Here is a 17369-nt window from a genome sequence, read left to right as displayed (position 1 = left end):
CCATTCTGGCAATGTTAGAAAGCAATGATGCATGGCTGGGTGCGTAAAGACATTTGTGTCTAGTGACACATAGGAGACGTCTGGGTAGGATGCTTAACTCTGACTCAAAGAGGCAATCTTTGCTTGTGAGACAAAAATGTTATCCAGCCAAAAAAAAAAAAAGAAAACCACTATGTGGAATATGTACAAATGCTAAACATATATATTAGCATTTTCCAGCAAAGCACAACATTGTGTTTGCTGAAGTTAGATCATGTTATGCAGCTACCTTTGCAAAAAGCTTTATGCTGTATTCTATCCTTTGATGTAATTTCAATAGGGATATATTTTTACCTTTAAACTGGAGTTCAGTGGGGTTTCACTAGCATAACAAGAATACAGTTTTCCCAGTGAAAGGGAATGGGAAATTGAGCAGGAGGCAGAAAACCAAAGATACACTCTGCTATGAGTTTCCAGTAATAGTCAGGAGAGTAAATGCATGAGAATATCAATATTTGACTCAAAAGTGTAATCTTACCTCTAGTAACCTGTGGCACATTTAACAATGGATGCTCAGATCAACTCACTCACTTTTATCTTTTTTGAGGCGCTGCATGATGAAAAGTGAGCTTTATGCATAGTCGATAAATAGCCAGAAACTTGCTGTATCCACTTTCATTTGATTATCTTGAACAATCACTGCTGACATGTTGCACATTCATGGTCAGAGAGCTTAAGCAGTTAGTGGAACTTAGCAGACAAGCACTGAGGGGACTGCATTGACCTGCCCTTGAGTTACTTGGCTAGTAGGAGCAAACATGCTTTGTAATGAAAGTGGAAGTAGCAACCTTTCTTACTATGACAGTAAATCATGTTTTTCTTCTTCCTTATCTGCATCCTAGATCTGTAGGGATGGAATTTTTAGTTATTAACGGTAATACTTCTTTGTAGTATTGAAAGGCTTGTAACTATGTGTGAGAAACTCTATCTGATGATGAATTTAAAGATCTGAAATATAAGTTCAAGAAGAAAAAATAATTTCTCATTTTAAAAAGCATAGTAAGACGATGGTCACTATTCTTCTTCCATGTTCTAAGGATCTAGAAAAAATGAAAATGCAGTAAATTTGGAAATGCTTGGAAAGCTCTGAGTCCTGGGTGGGAGAGAATAGCACAGCCACTAACCTTTCTGATTGGGGCAGTAACTCTGTGGGATTCCAGCCGACTGTGACCACCCTTGTGTTGATGCCCGGTCTCCTCAGAACTTTCTTGTTGTTAATTCAGCCACAGTTTGTTTGTGATGGCACCTTGTTTTCAGTTCTCAGTTTAGTGAAAGGTGGCTGTATATACAACCGGGAGAAGGCAAGAGAAGGATTTTTTTTGGACCCTGGGGATCCTCGTATTCTTTTCTTACTGATTTAAAGTCAATAGTAATTTGCATACTGTCTTTACACAGGAAAGACCAGTCTTTTTCTCACTGAAGGATACAGGATACTGAAGGGTATTGATGTTTCTGAGATTTCAAGGAGACTTCTCAAAAGCTGCTTATTCCTTAGAGTTACCTATTTCTTAGATACTACTGTACATGCGTTAATGCCTAAGCTGAAAAAAAAAAAAAAAACTTTGATCTATGCTGTCTTTCCCTAGCATTCACACACTTAAGAAGTGCTCTTGTTAAACTTTAATCATTCCCATATCTGGCACTGGATGTTCTAACTATTGCTTCTTTTTTAGGATGTCTCAGAATATGCCGATGTATGTAGCTGGGTCAGCTTAGCTCAAGGATCAAATGAAATGACTTGGCAGTGTTTAATTGTCTTCAGCTGCTACTGAAATTTAGCAGGGTCTGTTTCCCCGCCTCTTCATATTTGTAAAGCGTACAATGTTTTGGCACTATGTATTCTTTCTTTTCTCTAGTGTGAGTGTATACTATAGGCAGCAGCCCTGAACTTAGAAAATGCTTCCAGCTGGACACTTTTGAGAAGTAAACTTCACCCCCCTCCCCCCCCCCCCCAAATCTGCATCTAACAGCAAATAGATCGTGTTAATTCTGCATACACATGGAGAGATACCTGAAACCGTACAAGAGACAGAATAGGAAAAGTCCCTCCTTAAGCACATAAAAGACATACACCTGGCATTAGAGCAGAGAGTCACTAAAGACCCGCAGAACAAAAGACGTTCCAAAATGCATGAAGGTAGACATTGCCTTCCCTTACGTACAGAATCCTGATCGCCTCAGGCATGGATACTGCATTTTATGCTGACATGTTTATAAGCCCAGCCATAGTGCTGTTTTTCTGTAAGAAGAGCCTTCAGAGACACGTTGCAGCCCCCATCAGCTCCTCACCAGTGGACGCAGCAGAGCTGGAATCGCAAGGATTCAGTAGCAGGCACAGATGAGGTAATTATAGGAGCAGAGGGGACTGTGCTTGGGAGGGAAACACTATGTGAAATAAGTCAGCCCTGCTGCAGAACATAGTTGATAAAGGATAATACTAGAAGCACCCAGAGTCCTGGTGAGCTCCTAAAGGCTGCTAAGACACTGAAGACTGCCAGCATCTAACACAGAACTTCAGTGCATCTGAATGGGAAGGCTGAAAAGTAGGTCCATGAGGTCATGGAGAGCTCTGACTAAAACCTGCACATTCTCATCACTGAGGAGAGAAAATACAGGCTCTCGCATACAGATTTATCTCTAAACCTGATGTTCTTCAGAAGGCACTGCCAAATCTTTACTATTGTTAGTAGAGCATATTGTAAAATAAAAAGACCAGAGAAAATCTCTGAAGAGACAAGGTGAGACAGCTATAGAAACGCACAGAAGTAAAGAGGTGCAAGTACAGAAAATAGAGAAAGCAGCTTTCATGTGGCACGTATGCTCTGCTCTAACATTCTCACCCTACCCACCGCTCTGCGAGACAGTCAGAGGCACTTCACATCCTCAGGCTTTGCCAGGCAGGAATTTGGTAACACTGACATGATACATCTTCACTCACCTGATAGATTTGCTCTCACTACTTAAAAATCTAATTGGTTGTAGCTTCTAAATCTGTCATCCGTTCAACCTGAGCCCAAGGGATAAACAAAGCTCACCTTGTTCTGTTTAAATAACACAGCTTTTGAGGTTATCAGTGTTCTGTCATCTGGTGGAAAATTACCAAGCTGCTCACATGCAGTGGATTTGAGACTGATATATTATGCTGAAGGGCAATTTACTTTGCCTTAGCCAGGTTGTAACACTGTGTCTGCTCATTGCAAATAATAATAATAATATCTCTAGATAGCAGCTGAGTTGCTCATTCTACCTTGGGAGTTTGAGGCAGGACAGGGCTCGTTATCCAATTTACCGTTCTGTTTCCTCAGTGTATGAAAGCCCTTTTACTCAGTACACCCGGGAAGGAGAGGCCTGACTGTGAGCAAGAAGGTCCCAGGAAGGAATGCGTCTTGCTCCTTTGGATTCAGACAGCTGTGTAGGCATTAACCAGAGCAGTTTGTCCACCTCCGAAATGATAAATTGATGCCCTTAGGTCTTGGCATTCCTAGAAAAGAGCATACTGTAGTTTTAGGAAAAGCTTTGTTAATATTCCTCAGGGTATATTTATCCATTTATTTTCTCTGTACCAGTTGTATTCTCTGCTGAGGATTCTGCTGTCTCAGTCAGTCTGATGTCCTGTCAACAGTATTGTGAACATGCTTTTTATTTTGCCACACAGCACCAAAATGATAACCTTCCTCAAGCCATACCCGTCTCAGCTCTTAGTGTTACAGGAGAGTTCTAGCTCTTCCAGTGAAAGAGAATGCAGTTAGGACAGATTTCATTATCCTCTTTTATTTCTTAAAACTTCCTTGTGGCCAAATCATACAGATCCCTGAGGAGCTGAGCATTTGACTGCTGATGCTGTTCACTGATAGCAGCATTCCTTCCACGGCATGCACACAGAATACTAACATCCTGCTGACACCAGTGGGAGTTAAACCACCTGCATTGTGATAAATGGAGAGCCCAAACTAAATGTATCTATTTCGTTGGTGACTTCTTCAGCTGCTTTGCGCATAGGTTTCATATGGACATCGGGAGACTCCTCACATTGGGAAGCCCCAGTGTACAGTTCAAACAGCAGGGTACAGCTTAGTAATGTGTGAACTTGGTTTTGGGTAATGTTTGTGTCCCAGCTAATCAGTAAACAGAACAGGAGAATCTAGAACAAATTATTCATTGATTTCATTATCTTCCTTCCTTTAAGGGTGGCTTTAGTTATAGTTAGCATCATTTGGAGCCTGCATCTAACTCCTTAATCACAGTAGGATATGCTTTCTGATGCTCTCTTCCAGGCAGTAAGGCTTATTCCACGCTTTTGATGGACTTGGCAGATGGATCGGGCCCATAGTCAATCCTATGGCTGATCTTTCTGCTGAGAGTTGTAGTAATACATGACCATTACGGTTCCATCTGGCATGGTGCATGGCCCTAGCTGGGCCCAAATTCGTGTTGGGGCAAAGGAGGGCACACAAGCCTAAAGCAGATTTTGCTGTGCTTTAAAATAATTTGGGAACCAGAGCTGGGGCTCACTGCTGCAGGTGTGTGTTCTTCAGTCTGGACATAATGTAGGTCACCCATAAGGACGGCCTTCATCCAGGATTACTGAGTATGGGATAAATAAAAGGGATGTGTGTTTGTGCAGAGAGACTCGAGGGAAACGTGAGAATAAGACTTATTTAAATGAATCACAGTAGCACATAGCTGAGTCTGAACTGTGGAGAACTTACAGAGAACACACATTTCTCCCCAAGGAAAGAATTGCAGAGGACTAGGAAGTGTGTGGGGCAGAGCTAAGGTATAAGGCTGACTGGCACACATATGCAAATACTCTCATTGCCATTTGCCAGCAGCTGTGGCCTTTCTGTTGCTATGTTGCTGAAGAGAGAAGGTCAGTTGCTTCCAGTACTGGCAGAAAGTCAAGAACCCTGTTGCTCACTCTCTTGATCATTTTGGAGTCAGGGCACCTCACTTTTAGCTAATTGATATAGCATTTTTGCCTGGCAAGAACATAACATCCAACGCCTCAGTTGTCTTCTCTATGTGGCTAATTAATGGATGCAAATCAGGGGATGCTAATTTGATTTTTCACCTTTCAAGACGAGGCTCCATTTGGCTGAAATCACTTAAGTAAAATTTGTCAACTATTTCACTATTCATATCTCAAATTTAACCTGTCATTAATAATACTGATGGACTACAGACTAAGCACTGATATCACAACTACTGGTCATTATTAAAAAATAACTGAGTATGTGAAATGGTTAAGTTTCCCAAAATAAACCTGAGGGTAATAGATATCCAAAAGGTCCTCTCTCCCCTGACAGATAGCAATTTAGGGAGTTTCACTGCCAGTCACAAACTGCTGAACACAAGCATGATAGCAAATATAAAGAGAAAGAGAGACCTGCATTTGCGTGTGAAGGTCCTCGAAATGTTCCCTGACCACCGAGGAACAGCTCCTCTCAGTGGTTGGTTCACCACCAAAAAAGCACTGACAAATGACTCCTCGAACAAATAACCTTGAGAATGATGCAGTTAGAGAGAGGATGTTGGTTTGTTAAAGGGCATTTGTAAGAAAATATGGTTATCAGACTGAGACTATTGCAAAAAACATTGGTGTATCAGTAAGGATGAGAAAGCTTCTCTATATCAGCAAGTTTGGTTCTCAGTGGAGAACCATTTTCTCTGGGGATGAGAAACTGAAAGTGTGTTGGGAGCTCTACAATATACTCATATAGACTGGGATGCCACACTTACGTCATTCTCTGTGTTTACTCCCTTCCATGAAAGAAAGAAACAAAATTTAAATGTCAGAAAATACCAGATCTTCCTAAAAGAAGCCTGCCCCCAAAGACTGAATAGCTACACTGTTACAAAGGAGTCAGAAAGTCCTTGAAAAGGTCTCACAAGGAGCTAATTCTGCTTTCAACCACAGGTCAGATTTGCCCCTCTGAGCAGCATAACAAAGCATTGATGGGTTCATGTTTCCTTTTAAGATTTCAAGGCAATCACTTGGGAGTCTAGAAATATATACAGGAAGCCCTGTGATGCGATGATAGATTCCTGTGATAAATTCAGTCTAACACAGTCTACGGCATGCGTTCATGTGTTTGTTAATCTGTTCTATCTGGGCAAATTCAAGACTTCAGAGTGATAGTAAAGAAAAAGGAAAGAACAGTGTCTAATAATTTTTCTCTTGCAGTTCAAAAGAAATTCAAATCTGATACTGTTTGGTCTTGGAATTCAATCTTTCCAGTCTAAAGTGCTATATCAGTTTCCCAGTTTTAAGGTATTATGCCTAGCAAGTTTAAGCCAGCAGTTGTAGTAAGAACCTAGGAGTCCTACTCTGTGAGGAACGAGACAGCTTGTGTGTTTCACATTCCAGTTTGGTGTATCACTGGACACCTGTCCTTATCAACCTCTGAGGATGGCCTTAATCTGGAACAAATGTTGCTTGTCTTCCTGTGCGTCTTTAATTTGGAAACTCACACCTTTATGAACCCTAGTTTTCAGTGCTAAGTCACAGTTGGACTCTAAAATGGAAAAAACGTACCGCAGAAGGAGAGCTTTAGATTCCCTGACACTGAGGGTTACTCTTGGCTGGAAAGATTATCACAGCAAAACCTTCAATGGATAACCTATATATTATATAGCAGTGTCATAAGGATTATGCCACAGGAACAAAAATGTTACAAGGCTATCAAAGCCAACATTATGAGAGTGTTTTGAACATTATTGATGTTCTTCCTCTGGAAATTATATTACCAGTCACTGATATCAAGAGTAACAAATTTAAAGAAGCTATAAATGACCAAGCCCTCAGAGCAAGAGCAAAGAATAAAAATAAAAGGGTCTCATTGGTTTACCATGTACCATACAGCGTATGTGGAACATTAAGTAGCGTTTATCTGCTATACCTCCAGGCAGGCATCAAGGTGAAACTTGCATCCTCTTCAGTCACCTGGAACCCCATGTTTCTGCACTTGCTGTGCTGTACCTGTGGGAGAAATACAGGAAGCAATGAGAGTTAGCTTGCACTGTATCCTGATATAGGGAGGGGGAATGACTCATACTATGAGAGGCAGAACATACTGGCAAGACTTGTGAAAGTCTTTAACCTGATCCGGGCATCAGCCAGAAATAGCAAGAGACAAGTAGCAGATAGTAATATAACACTAGAAAATTTTTAAGTGACTCTATTTTTTTTTCCCTGCTTTTGGCCCACCATTTATATTCCATGGTGGTAGACTCAACATGAGGATCAAGCTAGAATTTCCTAGCCCATCAGGCAGGGCTACAGAGGCTGAAGTATGGGTTATTCCAATAGCTACCACGTATGCCAAGCTGGGAGGCAAGCCTTCGGTCCGTTTGGACAAAGCATGCCACAACATAGCTATACTAGGCGTCTGGCATACCAAATAACAGAGAGAGTGTGTATTATCTTCCCTGGTACAAGTGGCTGTTAGCTGCGGAAAGCAATGCAGAACCTTGTAAGGACAAGCTACTCGGTGAGGCTTAGTCACTGAGAGATTCTGCAGAAGCTGTTGTGGTACTTCTGATTTTACACAAGGCTCCTTTTCTGATAGGTATGACTGACGATGTTAATATGCAATGTATGGATCTGGGAATCGATGACACCCTGTGAAGTGTTGAGAGCTGCTTATCTTCAATCCCATACACATATGCACCCTTAAACAAATCCTTAGACCTGCCTCCACTCGTATACACTGACTCTCTTATGCTACTGCTGCAGGGACTGTACACAGTTTTTGAGGGACGATCATACAAAAATAGCTTAGAGCTTGATAGGGCTTAAGGAACAGGACTGAGCGAAAGTATGTCTCTGGAGGGAAAGTTTATTTTGAGCTCTAGGTATATTCTCCTGGGATTTTCTCTTTTGGTATTTGGAAAAGTCAGTTTCCTATTTCTTGGTCTGTCTACAACAATACTAGTTTAAAAAAAAAAAGGTAAAGTATCTTCAGATACACAGTGAATTGTTCTTAATTCATAGAAACATATTGTTATTTACAAGTTAACATGGTTATTGAGAAGAAAAAATTACACTGTTCTGTTTCATTCAAAACAGAATATGAAGCAGTGTGTTCTGTTGATATAAACTTTGAAAGCACTTGGTGAACGTCAGCAGAGCTTTGAAATTCAAATCTTTTCTTGTTTCAGACCAGCTATTGTTGCATCTCTGACTTGGGTTAGTTGGGAAAGGATAGAAGCCACTTGGGACGTGCTTTATAATGTGGACATTTCTAGAAGATGATGACAATCGAAGTGGTTTGAGTTTAGCTCTGTCTATGTGAGCCTGTTTGAAATGCAAAGAACTCCTGTATAAAGAATGTGATTTTAAAAAAAGAGAGAGAGGAGATTCTGTACTTCTGAACGATGGAAATAACACAAAATCCTAATAAACGTCAGCTAAGGGATCTCTGGCTCCCACCTGTTCTTCATGTAATTAGGAAGAAAATAGTCTGAACGCAGTAGTAAGCCTTTTACAGAAGAGCAGCCTAGAAAGAGGTTGGCGCTGTTGCATCATATTGAGTTTCTAGAAATATACATTTGTACATGCTAATTTGATAAGGCTGAGTTCATGTTTGTATGGATAATGTAACACATTTGGAAATGATTTATGCAAATATGTGACAGTACTCTGTTTTGTCTCTGTTAATTCTCAAAAGCTAAGCAGGATCAAGTTGACTGAGTATTTGGCTAGGAAATCTTGACATAGGACTTGCAGTAGTCCTAGAGGAAGAGATACTGGAGATTCACTGGAAGTTGCATTTCCTTCTGAGAATTTGTGGTGCAGTAACCTAAACTACAGTCTGTACCTGGGTTTGGGCTTGGAGTCTTTTTGAATAATATGTGAACTACTCTTCTTTAAGAGTTTTGCATAATTTTTTAGAATAGTTAGGACATTAAAGGCAGTGCTTAGTCAGCCCAGTGCATTCTTCTTTTCTGATTTCTCTTGCATTTTTAGTGGACATGGGGTTCCTCACTTGATACTGTGTGTGCTATTAAATATTTGCTTATTTTTATCCTAGAAGGAGCTATGTTTTGCTAGTAAATCAAGCAACCGATGTTTATAACAGCAGTTTATCAGTTAGCAAACTTTTCTGAGACCTTCTGAAAAGAAAAAGCACAATACAAGTATAGGACATTTTATAATATTAGATACTTATGTCTAGTTCTCTCACTGTTTTACATGCAGAAGAAATTATACTATTCTGAAAATGGTTGCAATATACCAGTTTAATATAAGAAAATATAGATGCGTTGTTTAAGTATGAGCCTTCAAAGGTGGAGAGTTGAAGTATTGCATCTACAGTATAGCAAGACATTTATATGTCCATAATAAGCCTCATTTGTCAGGAAGAGTACCTCATAGCAATTCAAATCCAAGCAATTCAATTCCTATGCCCTCAGAATTATTGTTTAAAGAACCTCTAGGCTGGTGTAAAATCTGGATTTAAACATTGGGCAACTGGGGAGATCAAGTCACAGAAAGAAGGAAGAGATGCTTCAGTGGTTTCCATAGCAAATCTGTCTGCTTTAAAAGGTAATCAATACCAGATACAGTAGCTGGGTTAAATGGATCCATTGTTATTATGTGATTTTCATGAGCTGGTGTGTAGTAGGAAAGCATTTCTCTAAATGCAGAAATAGGGCAAGCTGCTATCTGTATCTGTATTTTTATGCATCCCTTTATCATAGTGACATTTTTTATACATGAGCAATGGCATAGTTACACTAACTCTTCCAAAAGTTATTGGGGAAAAAAAAAAAAATCTGCCCAGGCAGCTCATGAGACTGACTGTTCAGTGGCTATTGAAGTCTGGAGATGGTCTTTCAAGAGTCCAGATGTATTGTGATGAAAGGTTTGAGTGGAAAACAGAGCAAAAATGATGACTTTGAAAGAGTCAGAGTTGCTTTTTAAGAGTTGATTTTGCTACTTCAGCTTCTTGCTTTGTTCTCTGTTTTGAAATTTAAAATATGCCACCATACACAACTGTTCTGGAAAACCTGATCTGCAAACTCCTTGATGTATTAGAGCCAAATTGTGGTGTTGCGGTGCGTGATTCAGCAGAGAGGTATGTGTTGTTCAGCACTCAATATGCAGTGTACTGTGAACTCCTTGAATCCTTAGAAGACTCATATCTCCTCTGGCCCTTCCTGGATGAACGCTCTCGTGTCCTCTACTGGGTGTGCTGGGATGAAGCAGTCTTTACTCCTTCTGTCACTGAGTCTTCCTTGCCTTTCTCTCGGTCTTGGCACCTGTGCTTATCTGTGGCATTACAGTGATTATATCTCCCTTTCTTTAAATGTTTTTACTGAAAGTTGGACTCCTTATAACTGATTCCAGCAGTTTCTTTTGGTATTTTATAGCATTTTCCTAATTTACTGCCTTTTTACTACTGTAGTAAAAGACCGCACATCAGGGAACACCGTCAAAGAGGAAGGAAACTTCCTCCCTCTTTGCCAACTCAAGTTGAGCATTATAATTTGCATGAGAACTTGTAGCTTTCAATGTTTACCTCCTATGGAACCAGTTTCTTTTTCTCTTATGAGAATGAGATAATTAAAATGCTTCTCTGTTTCTTAAGATATTAAATCAGGTTAGGCAGCATCCTTTCATAGATGCCAGTGTGAAATCAGACCCATTATCAGGACTTCAATTTAAAGGCAGCCATTTTTCTTTGAAGGACATTTATGTTATCTTCTCCCTTCTCTTTTGGTTGTTTTAGATTTTGCTGAGATTTGCATTTTAAACTGATACTGATTTATTCCAGTAATTACAAGAAGGTTTTTGAATACCAAAAGCAGAAATGTTTGTGCCCTTGTTGTTCTTAAAGAGCCAAATCTTGAAATGCTCAGCCATTCTCTGTTATCCTTTCAAAAGTCTGTACTGTCTATACTGAAAACATGTATCTGTATGAATTTCTGGTAAGGAATTCCTGCAGAATTTGCGTAACTTACTTTTAGAATGCTAAACCTCAAACCATTCATTTTTCACCTATATCTGTATATCTGCTTGTAGATTCGATCTCATTCTGCCTACTTACCTGATGAGGTATAATGGGAATCCAGCAAACCTGGAGAGATGTGTAGCAGAAAAGTCCTCCTGCAGTCTCCAGGCATGCTTGAAAGACTATGTTCCTTGTGCAGATTCACAGGAAATTTTCTTACTGTTTTGTGCGGAGAGTTAGAGCAGTACACAGGGCTGAGGATTTCCCTGCTACTCTTCTGCCCTGGGTGCCAAGACACAGGACTTCTGTGTCAGCAGCACCAGCTCAGCTGGATGTTTCTAGATGAGCAAAAGCAATCTCAGCTCACGGCAGAATTATCCTGTCCCTGTCAGCAGCCTGTGTAAGTTAAAGCTTCCAACCGGGAGCAGTGACACAGATGATAAGAAATGTCCATTGTCCAAACTAAGAATGTCTGTGTAAGAAACAGAAATATTTTTTGTTTTATTTTGTTTTGGACTTCTAGTTGTGCAGTAACATCTGCTGTTGTACTTTTTTACTAGCCTAAGAGACATTCCCATGAAAGATAATAAACAACTCAGAAATCAATTTCTTCTTGGAACTTTGGAGGCCAGGAATTACAGCACTGCTTTTTTCTGTGTCTTACGAAGTGTATATTAGGTAAAGAAATGTGATCACTAGGAGTATTCGGAGACAGCTCTTTGTATATACAATACCTTCAAATATATCACATCTGATGATATATTAGTAAGTGTTGGGTATTTGTTCTATATTACAACTCTCCTACTTTGGCTGCTTACGCTATTTAAATGCCGTCTTCTAATACCCAGGCTAATCTATGTGCTGTTCTTAACCTCTACTGGATTGCTGCCAGGCTAACGTAAAAAGAAAAGCTTGTTTAGACATCTCCTGACTTTTCCCTGGACAGGACTCTCATTGTTTCAGGGGCTGTCTAGGAGCAATGCAAATCAAATTAGCCCTGCACTAGCATATTGCTACATCCTGAGCACCACCATAGACTTTAGCAACTCTGTTTCTATGTTGAATGGTGCTGTCTTGTTCTGAGCACCCCCTGTTTCTCATGAGAAGTTTTGAATGCTCTGTCACACTTTAGAATTTATTTGTGTTTCCTCTTGGTATATTTGTACTTAATTAGATGAAGAAGATTTTGAGATGAAGGCAGATGTAACTTTTATTCTGACACTGTCAGTATAAAGCTCCTGCAGCTTGTGACTGGCAGAGGTCTCTCCATAGTGTGTTTGCCCTGGGTCAGCTCCTTGCTGTAGAGCTGGGCTGAGCAAGCTCTTCTCATATAAGTATGTCTCTTGTATCTGGCAAGAAATACAAAAGTTTTAAGGGAGACAATATTTTATCCTCTTCCTTACTGCCTTTTCTGAAGCTTATCATACTCGATCCTCTGCCATTAGGCACTGCTGGAGATCTAGCCGCAGGAGGTGCTTCTGCAGCTGTCAAGGACAAGGTGTTAGAGACTAGAGTTTGACTGATGTTTGTATTCAGGATGTCACTGCCCGTGCATTGAGGACAAACCACACTGTTTCAATCAAGGATGCTCTTTGCAGGCTTGCAGTTTAGGGAGTTGAGAGCAGTACTCCCTAAGAACAATGGGAATTTGCCTATGTCATTGGTGTAACAGGTATGAGAGAGGCACAGTTAGTGAGTGGAAGAAACATGCAGCTTTCAAGGAACACCAGGAGCAACTGGAGGAAGAAGAAAAATAAAGAGGAGTTAAAAAAGACATTAGCAAAAGGAAAAAAGAGTATTTTGTCTAATCCAGACCTTGGCCTGCAGAGGTTCTATACCCCCATGTCATTCTTTTGAGACGTGAAATGTAGACTAGTACAATTACTTTAGTGTTACACTTTATCTTCCCTTACCAAGGTATTAAAGAGAAACTGGTGAGCACATTATGAAACATACAGCCCTATTTAATAATGAATCTCTGTAAAACAATTGCAGGAAATCTCACTGTTATAATTACATGAGTGTAAAAATCAGTTTTAAGCTTTCTGCGGCCTTCACAATTCATCATTTTCTTGGATTGCAGTATGTGGAACTGTATCAGCCTGATGCCAATTTCTTGTCTCGAAAGTTAATTGATTTTAACACAAACAAAAAAAAAAAAAGAAGGAGAAAGGGAAAAAAAAAAAGCCCTCAGAAGGTTTTGGGCTGAAAATATTTGTTCTGGAATTCTTGACCTTTGAAGAACTGAGATGCTGTGCTACCTATATAGTGTGAGTCCTGTGACTACAATGGAGCCAGAACGTGATGGTGTTAGAAAGAGATGGGATAACTGCCTCCTCAAAGAGAACCTGTAGCTTCTCTGCATAGAAAAAGAAGGCTTTTAGCAGGGTATCTGGCTCTCCCCCAAGCCTAATGCCATTCAGATTTCTTCATTCCCACCATTTCCCTTAGCATTAGAAAGGTCTCTTGGTATAATTGTGTTGCGGACATTAAAATCACTACTGAAAAGTAAACACACCAGTGACTATCTGGATGCCGATTTAAGTAGGCTTAAAATTATATATGTTCTGATATCTCTTTGTGCCCTGATGACCCCAGATGGCCTGTGTTCCTGAAAAAGCTTTTGAAGGAAAATAAATTCCACCACCTCTTTAATGCAACTGGAGGCACAGGGCGTAAGGTTAATTCAAAGAGCTTTACAGGCTAAAATTTAAACTCTCAACCTGATTTCTAATGAGAAATCTCCTCAAATAGGTAGATGGAATTTAAAGCGTTTATTGCTCAGGAAAGCCCCTGGGATTAATGTAACCATTTGAAACTTAAAGATGGGTATAGCATTTGGTTTCTAAACAAAGTCATTTCAAACAGCTCAGCATCATGTAACAACAGTCTCTCAAAACTATGGAAACTTTTCACACTGTTTTTCTGGGTGAAAATCTATAAGGTATTAATCCAGCCAGCCCTCACAGTGATAGATGTGAATTATATTGCCAGAAAATTGAGATGCTTTTTCACCATTTTGAATGGTTTGAGGAACACAGTAAATCTCATGAATGAATTGCCATCAGAAAAGCCCCTTTTATAATTTCAGCAGGTGTGAAAGGAATGGAAAGTTATGCTACTTAAACTCCTGAATTCATTTAATATAGGCAATTATGTAACAATTTGTGTCACGAGTTGTTTGTCCTCATTTTATTTCTATTTTAAATGATTATTTTATGACCTAATGAACCAGCACCCCAAAAGGGAACACCAGCATTTCATTGGTACGAGCCTGTTGTGAGACAAGCAATCAGCTAAAGGTTTTGCAATGTGAAATAACTTCCCCTGATGTACAGGCTGGGGATTTGAGGGTGGGTGGAGTGAGTGGGAAGAGTGTTCAACATTTCATTTACCTTGGAACAAATGGGATATATTGCCATATTTTTTATTTGTATTTGTTGTTCAGTATGGGAGCCTTGATGTCTGAGTGATCCTCAGTGAAAGATGATTATTAGTGTTATTCCATACAGAGCAGCTGTGTTGTGCTGTATTTCCTATATCTAGGACATTAATAAATCTGTTTTTGTTGGTGATTAACAAAACTAATAGCTGGACCCGGACAGCAAAGCAGACTGCGATATCTCCCTTAACCTGGGTCAAATCGAGTTCATGTACAATCTTTGTGTTCCTAAGTGAGCCCATCTTGCCGCATCTGGCGGAGGTTTGGAGAACCCCTGCTGCAACAGAGCCAAAGCAGTGACAGGGGAAGGTGTCAGAAGCCTCTGTATCTGCACAGCACAGAGCTAAGCTCTTCTGCTCCTTCTACCTGCCTTTTCTTTTGCTTTGCAGTTAAACCATTAGGGCTGGAACCGGCTAGTTCCACTTTCTGTGTTTTTAATAATGTGTAATACTTTGCAAGTTTGACATGAAAGAAGTAATAATAGTATCTAGCAAAGGCCGGAATGACTGGACGCACAGTGGAGCAGAGCTAGTGGCTATTGCTCCTGGAGCCCAGGGCTATATTTGGGGGGTTATTTCTTTGCAGGGTGGCTGGGATGAAAATCAGGAGTCTTGGATTCTCTTGTCTTCAGAGAATGGCCCACATATTACTCAGCTGAAGCAAGTCAGCTGAGCAGCTCCCTAGTTGCTCTGCCACTGACCTACCGATATTGGTAGTGATTTGGATTTTTGATCCATTTCTTAGTGCTGAAGGAGATGCAGTTGTGATATTGAGCATGTTAAAATTTAACGCTCAGGGCAAATAAAGTGGGGGTGGGGATGAAGTAAGGGGGTTGGAACTATGACTGAAGAGAAAATGCCCCCCTGACAGAGACCTGCTGGACACTGGAAGTTTGAGAACTGTTGGATTTGAACTTGCAGTAAGGTAGAAGGTTCATGACAAGGGAGTCTGCTGTTTAAATCCGTCATCCCTCAGGAAGCCATATGTGCTTGGGGATGGCTCAGGCCTCACAGCCCATATTACTTAGCTGAATATTCTGAACTCCACTGGGAGCTGGCTTGAAGAAAAACTGTCTCGCGCTCACCTCTGCAAAGGACTGAAACTCGACATGTAGTGTTTGATGATAGCAGTGAAGTAGTCCCAGCTCCCAGGCACAAGAGAAATTCTATTATTATGGAAAGAGGCAATGTTGCATGTACATTTGTCATTCCAAGCAGGCACTAGGTCTTCTAGTCCCTTTTCACTCTCAAGCTAAGGGTTTCCTATTTCTGACTGGCTGCCGGAAAGATACTCTGAAATCAAGTTGCAGTGACATCTCTAGGGCTTGTCAGTCTTTCCTGTGTTCCCAACACTGCAAATGGGAAATAAAGTATTACGGCTTTTCTCCCACACCTGGGATTTTCTGACTTGAAAATCCTCTTGTCATTTAGGGGGAAGGGGGCTTGTCCTTTGCATTTTTCAGGATTTTGATGAAGATTTGGTCAGCTTCTGTCATCTTCTGTTTTAATTATGCAGTTGATTAAAGGGTTAATCCTAATGGGAGGCCTGGTTGGATCTGACAGTTTGGATGTAAGCAGAACTCTGCACTTATTGGAAGAACTGTCCCCAGCATCGTAACAGAGTTCATTTTAGAAGAGGAGTAAATTAGCCTCAGGCATAAAATAAATATAGGCCTTCTCTTTACAGCTGAAGTTTCTCAATGTTAAGTAGATTAGAGGTGGCTCGTGCTACCTGTCTTGGTGCATGACTCTTTTTCCCTCCCCACCATCTAAGATCTGAACATATAGAAACATTCACTCAGATTCTGATGCTTTTTATTCAAAGCAATTTTATTTTCTCAAATTCCAAATCTGTTGTAATTATAACAATTAAATTGTGCTAGACCATTACATTCTCCAACATTTTCTGCTAGCCTCAGATGCGTGCCATTTCCCTGGCAAGTCAGTCTTCGTTCATAAACAGATTCACAGTGAAGCTGGTGCAGGTATCCCAGAGGTGTTGTCTCATGGCTCTGCTAGGATCTCAGCTGTGTTTTCACTGGAAAGCACTTGTTGTCATGGAAGAATTTGAACAAATTGTTGTCCATATTGCAGGCTACAAAAATTCAATAAGCCATTTAAACAAGAGGTGCGAGGGCTGGGTTGGAAGGTAGGTGCTTCTGTCTTCCTCTCACTTCTTACAGATATAGTCAAATGATTCAAAAGAGGCAAGAATATAAACTTAACAGAAGGGAAAAAGTGGCGTAACCTATTTCTTTCCAGAAGAGACATTCTCAGTCCCCCTTCTGGCTACCAGGTTTGCAGTAGAGTCCTTGCTTCTTGGAGGCATTTGAGAAGAGCAGCATGATTAAGGTGAGATGGTTATTTATTATCCTGTTTATAGGGAAGTTCTGACGAGTGAATTTTTTGACAGTAAGCTTATTTGTTTTGGTTTGGTTTGGTCTGATTTTTAATCCCTGTAAGTTAATGACAGACATCATCTAGCTCTGTACCCATGGGCTGCTCTCCAAGCCCCCACCTAATAGTTCCTGTGAAGTATTTGGGGTTGTTAGAAGCCTCTGGGCTGCTGGCAGAGCTGCTGGCAGAGCTGCAGAGTGGCACATTCAGGAGGGTGGCTCCCAGCACCCTGAAGCAGTATTTAGCGAAGGGTCCACGGCTGTACTCTGGTGGGACGATGGTTGCAAGCAGCGGCGCTCTAGGAAGATGACTTATCCTAGCGTGGCTCCACAGTGACTTATCATGAGGTTAAGTGGCACCTCTTGTATGCAGAGCTGAGAGACAAGATCTGGTGTTGGTGACTGTCCTGCTTTGAGAGCAGGAGGTTGTAATGGAGACCTGCAGAGGTCTTTCCCAACCAACACTTTTGGAAACCCATGCTTAGGTACGCACCCTACTCCCTCATCCGTTCTTTACACTATAGTCTGTTGAGAGCTT

The 17369-nt window shown here is 40.6% G+C and overlaps 1 protein-coding gene across 7 annotated transcripts in view; it reads left to right on the top strand.

Moving 5' to 3' along the window:
* CAMTA1 (calmodulin binding transcription activator 1) overlaps nucleotides 1–17369 on the top strand; it is a 483528-nt gene that overhangs the window by 384935 nt on the left and 81224 nt on the right. The window lies entirely within an intron of this gene.

This window comes from Struthio camelus, chromosome 21 (genome assembly GCF_040807025.1).
Source record: "Struthio camelus isolate bStrCam1 chromosome 21, bStrCam1.hap1, whole genome shotgun sequence".
In the NCBI taxonomy this organism is placed as follows: Eukaryota; Metazoa; Chordata; class Aves; order Struthioniformes; family Struthionidae; genus Struthio; species Struthio camelus.
The sequence above is the reverse complement of the archived record's forward strand: the minus strand, read 5'-3'. Positions and strand labels throughout refer to the sequence as shown.